The sequence below is a fragment of the Argiope bruennichi genome, chromosome X2 (assembly GCF_947563725.1).
Source record: "Argiope bruennichi chromosome X2, qqArgBrue1.1, whole genome shotgun sequence".
Taxonomy (NCBI): Eukaryota; Metazoa; Arthropoda; class Arachnida; order Araneae; family Araneidae; genus Argiope; species Argiope bruennichi.
In genome coordinates this window covers 89593560-89599621 of record NC_079163.1, presented here as the reverse complement: position 1 = coordinate 89599621, position 6062 = coordinate 89593560, and the positions used below count along the sequence as shown (strand labels likewise).

The window sequence follows — 6062 nt, the reverse complement described above, 5'->3', positions numbered from 1 at the left end:
CAGTGGAAGAAAACATTTAAATGAGAAATTCTTTAGGAGTGATGAATTTCATTCCAAATATATTATTACAATAATGGTGAATTCGGAAAACTATTAAACGGATATTTGCAATTTATTTTAACCTGATAAACTGACCTACCAATTCATTTGCAGTAAATAAGAAATAATTAACAAGTGAGACGCAAAATAAAGAACGGAAGGGTGCGGAAGAAAAGACACAAATATACAAAAAGAAAAGATTTGTTCTGTTTTTCTGTTATGAATAGATACATTCTGTTAAAGCAAAAGCAAAATGCCACTCTTAAAATGAGGTAAATATATATAATTTACTTCTAACCGGAAATAGCAACTATTTACTTTTTTATTTTCATTTTCTAGATTCAAGCATAGAAGATATTATACTCGCCAAAATATTCCACCTCAATATATTTATAAATCTCTACATATTAGACTTTCCAGAATCTATCCCTCCATAAAAATTATTTCTGCCTGTTTGGAAACGTGGTGACTCATAAACTCCAAGAAGCAGATATGTGAAATTTGATTTACGGTCTTTACAACAAAATAGTAAATTTCTCTCAAATCTTAAACAAAATCGGTTCATAGGTAATCTATCTGCCTATCCGTATGCATATCAATGGAATAATTCAAAAACGTAACAAACTGAATACATGAAAGTTGGCATATGGCATTATTTCTAGCACTACAAACTTACATCAAATTTTGAAACATATCCATCAAAGAATTGATTCTTTCTCTGTCTATTAATTTGCGTACATGTAAATGCAATAACTGAAATATAAAACAAGTTAAATAAATCATAATCGACACAAAAATTGTAGATCTATATCAAATTTTGGACCCACTTGATTAAATGGAAGATATGAAAAATGCCATTCTCTTCGCTATATGCAGGGTCGGCCATCTATTGGGTGCGACGGATGCAATGCACCGGGGCCCCGCGATTGAGGAGGCCCCAACATGATTGAGAGATTTAATAATAATTATTATTATTATAGCGATATGGAAAGAAATAATGTTTTAATTATAATAGCGATATGGAAAGAAGATAGGAAGAAATTTAACTGGAACAATCGATGGTTTGGAAATATACGAAGTTAGCAGATATTTACAGTCTGGTGCAAGTGTACATATTATAAACATAAAATAAGTAGATCTACGATCGTTTGCCTCAACTTCTAAGTACGATTGCATATAGTATTTTGATAATTCATACCATAAAATATTTAATATTGTTAGATTTAATCGTGTCCATACCAAGGAAATATCCCTATGGGTGTCAAAAAATAAAATTAGCAGAAAAGAAAAGAGAATAAAAGGTAAATTTCAAGAAGTAGTAGTTGTACAAGTATGCCTGTATTCTTATCTATGAAGTAATTCTGGCAATGAAATTGCTTCGACTTCAGAGGTTACATTTCAAGCTCCAATTGGAGAAGAAAGTTCCGCACAAACTGTACAATCTTGCAATGAAAACATATAAACACGCTTAAATGGATTTGCTGTATTAAGTACCGAAAAAAAAATGTAAAAAATTGTAGTTTTTCTGAAGTAATCAATTGCAAAAACAAGATCACATAATAAATAAACACAATAGTATTATATATTCTGTTTGTAATTTTTCTTTATTTTATAAAAAAATTTAGGGCCCCAAATGGTTTTTTGCACCCATGCCTCTTTATAGAGAAGGCCGGCTCTGGCTATATGTCCTAGCAAATTCCAAAACGCTCAATAATGTGTATGCACATGAGAAAGAATGGGTCAAACTATTACTATTATTACTTACTTAACTCACTATTATCACTTATTTAACTAAACCCTACTATTTTTTGTGAGTATGATACCATTTATCCATAAAACAGATAAAAAAAATATTGTAGAGTTTTAAGTTTCTCTTAAGCAATGAAACGAAATCCAGATATTTTAAAAGTTTATTAATTTATTTTTTCCCTCAAAGAATCAATTTCATAAGTATTCTAGAATATAGGATAGACGCTTCCAAATACTGAGAAGAAAGATGAAAACCTTCCTGCTTGATTCCGTTTAAGAAGTTTTTAAATAAATCAGTTCATTTGAAGGAGTAAACCAAAAATGCAAGCATATTACATTAACCGTCCAAAGTTTTAGTCTTTCTTTAAATGAAACTCAAAAAATACTGAAAAATTGTAGGTTCAAATATATGAGAGAAACGAACACTAACCCTGAGGTGATATCAATGATTTTTTAGGAAAAGAATAATTATTCATTTGTCGTTTAAGTAGAAAGTACTCAACTTAAAACTTTATGAAAATAATTGAAACTTTTATCAAATCAATTCAAAATTGAAACGTTAAAGAAAAGAGGAAATTTTTTTCAGCTGATGAGTAAATTTGACAAAATCTTTTTTGTTAAATATCAACATCTGACTGTTTTTTTCTCAACAGCAGACTACTGTAGATGCTTAGTGAGCTTTACGTGCTTTCTTTGTTTGAAAATTAGATACAGTGGATTTTTATGATGCGTATAATAAAAGATTATATTTTTTGTCTTGACAGAGCAAGGAGGAATGTTGTTAATATGTATTTATCATAATAAGAATTCAGCGAAAGTGAATCTGCCTTCGAATTCACTGTACACTTCTTCAACTCATTCAGGCGGCAACCGATTCTTCAATATTCTCACTCTCGAGTTATTCAATCACTTAGATCAATTTTCTCAAAAAAGAAAATTTTGTTTTGATTTCAATATTAAATTATCAATACGGGAAAAAAAAGTTCCGGTAGCCTATCAGGTTACTTAAACAAGAGCTATGTAAGTGGTTTTAATCTCTGATTATTCATTAAGTGACAGATACTGCCAAAAGATACGAAGGAAATACTAAGCATAACGCGTGGGAATGTTTTTATTTCCCATTTTGTTGATAGTATCCGAAAGTAAGTTGGATCTGTCAATCAGCGTAAGCAGCAGTCATCGCTGAATTATTCTAGGTTTAAGCACCGAGGACGGAAGAAGTATGTGTGGGGGGAGGGTTCTATCACGTGATCCGTTTAAGTGGTTTGAGGGGGGGGGGAGAAAGTTTATTATGAAGTTACTAAATGACCGGAGCAGAGCATTTCGGATTCAGTAAAGATTTAAGTTTTCCCTCAGCTAGTTCTAGTGCGAAGATTTGCAGAATTTTTTCTTCTCGTTCTTCAATTTATTAGGTGAGTGATTTCTTTTTTTTTGTATGTATTTCTAACATTTAACGAAAATCCGAAGATTGTTTTAATAGATATATTTATAAATACATTTTTTTCCCTTCTTCAATTAGATTTTGCTCTTTTCATTATCTTTGCATGCAATTACTTAACATTTTTTTTTTAAATTTTGTGAAATAAAAAAAAATCGTAAATATGGTTGCCAATAAAAAGTTTTCTAAGTCAAGTTTTTAAAAAAGTGTTTTTTATCAATATATTAATTTGTGTACGGAATAGAATTTTATATCGAATAATATATTTTTTATATAGAAGGATTTGAAAATTTGAAATTAATGTTATTTAATTATGGTAGAAAAAAATATTTGTTAGTGCAAAATTTTTTTTCCAAATCAGTGGGAGTATATATATTTAGTTAACATTTGAAAAAGAATTAACATTAAAAAATTATTTGCATACACATACTCCTTCAAACATAATTTTAAAATTACTATTTTGTGGAACTTATATAATATAGATGGATAAGTGTTTAGAGAATAATCAATGGAAGTAGTTATAGATTTTAATAGTTAGTAAGTAAGTAGCTAATAATCTAGTAAGTAATAAATAATTAGCTTTTTAATAGTTAAACAAATCTTCGCCGTGAATCGTTCTGTTCAATAAACCAAATATACATAAGAAGAAAAAAAAAACTAACCTAATTAGGTATAGCTATTTTATGCAATGACGTAACTTTGAATGAATTTCTTTGACAATTTTAAAAACGTTTTCTAGATTAATTTTCTTATGTTTTCATAAGAAAATTCATCTAGAAAACCTTTTTGGAACTGATATAAATTAAAATAAATAAATAAAAATAGACGAATAATTGGATAAAAGTAAATGAATAAATAAATAAGTAATGATCAATAAATGAAATAAATAAATATAAATATATACATAAATAAAATAAAAATCAATAAATAGAATGAAATTATGTAACTTCAAAAATATGTGATGTATTTTTTGTCAATGGAACGTATTTGAATTAAAAAAGGGGGGGAGGGAATATTAAGTTCTTTTGTTTTAAAGATGATTAAATCTATTAAAAGTCAGAGATTTTAACATTTCGAAATCATATACTTCTTATTGGATTTTTAATATTTGTATTTAGACGTCTAAGGTTGAGATTGGGGGGGGGGGTAACTAGATAATGTAGAAAGCCGCTGCTGAAAGTTCCATTTTCAGGAAACCTGACATTTTATTTTTTGCTGTTACTTTGCATGCATGTGCTACTCCTAAGCGTTTATTACAAATCGTCAACATTGCTTTTTTTTTTTTTTTTTTGGTATGCTGCTGTAGGTAAATTTATATTTCTGGTGCAGTTTATAAATTCACCCTGTCACTTTTGAATCCGTATTTCTTATTCGATATCTTCAAAATAGATACTTCAAAAAGTGTTATTTAAGAATTACTAAATCTGGATGAAGTGAAAAGAAAAAACATCGAACCCTTCTGAGTGATCTGAGTGTTCAATGACTAAAATAAGACGACAGATGTATTCTTTCATCATTTCGGAAATCCTCTACAATGCTGAAAGATGAAAGTTGATCATTTTTCTGAAATAAGGCTTCATTGACGTTCAAAAGTGCACAGATAACAGAGGTAAATTCTCGAAAAGAGGAATAATTTATAGAAAAGTTTTCTCATTTATCTTATTTTTGCTTATGAGTTTGCATTTAAATTCTTAGGTAATTATTTTGCAATTCTGAAACAATAATCATCATAACCTTACACTGTTCTGAAAATTAGGTTCAACATTACAAAAAACCTGCAAATTCAGTCAACTTAATTGAATTTCATTTGATCAATGAACAGGGAGGTAGCTAACATCTCACTTTTAGGGAGGGGGTTGAGATAGTAAAAATGCAGATTCTAGCGAAGAACTTTGCTGACTTAAAAACAAATATTTCATGGAGTATAATATACAAAAGTGCCCATATTAGTGATGTATAATATAACTTTCGAGTAACTTTATTTCAAATTAAAAATTGGAAGATTTTATTTAGTATACGATCAGAGAACTTAGGAAGTAATGAGAGAAATGAACAAACGACAGATTTGAAAGCGTTCAGAAAATTAACAATGAAAAAATAGAAAAAGTCGTGAACGAAAATAAATACACAAAATTTGATGAGACTAAACTTATTTTTATGTACAACAATAGATGTTATGAATATTTCCTTTAAAACGAATTTTGAATTGCAGTTTTAATTTAATAGAAATCATTTTCTTCAATATCATGAATGTCATTATGCTTTTTAAAGAAAGGGGTAACATTGATTAATCCAAACGTTCATCTCTCCTGCACATTCGAATGTGATAGGAAATAAACTTCAAAGCCCTTATTTATCTTTCACTAGATGTAGATAAATGTAATGTTAGAATTCTGAAAGCTGAAAGTTCGACATTTAAATTCCATATTGTAAATATCTATAAAACTCAAATTTTTTTATTGAATTTAGAAAAATGTCTGAATGGCGTCGATTTTATTAATTTAGTTGAAGAATTATTTTTCTTTGCTGGTTATAGAAAAAAATAGGGGGGGTGGGGGCTTAAACACTGAAGATCTAGAATAAATTCGTTCAAATTATAGTAAGTATTACATCATTATTTCAATGGGACATTTATATATACATTTAATTTCAATGCATTTAGTGCACACAAAAGTAATAAAGTTTTTACGAGATTATCATTGTGTATAATATTTCTATTGAACATGATAAATTTTAGAACTTTTTTCGCTATACAATATATTTAAAAACAGATTTTACGGAATTGACATGTAGTTTCATATAAGTATTTGAAAGCATCTTAATTATAAGATAGATA

At 28.4% G+C, this 6062-nt stretch overlaps 1 protein-coding gene across 1 annotated transcript in view; it reads left to right on the top strand.

Moving 5' to 3' along the window:
- Positions 1 to 3074: 3074 nt before the first annotated feature.
- LOC129961046 (hemocyte protein-glutamine gamma-glutamyltransferase-like) overlaps positions 3075 to 6062 on the top strand; it is a 79572-nt gene continuing 76584 nt past the window's right edge. The window contains exon 1 of the mRNA XM_056074845.1: positions 3075 to 3200. The gene's annotated coding sequence lies outside the window, so the exon portion shown is untranslated. The remainder of the gene's footprint in view (positions 3201 to 6062) is intronic.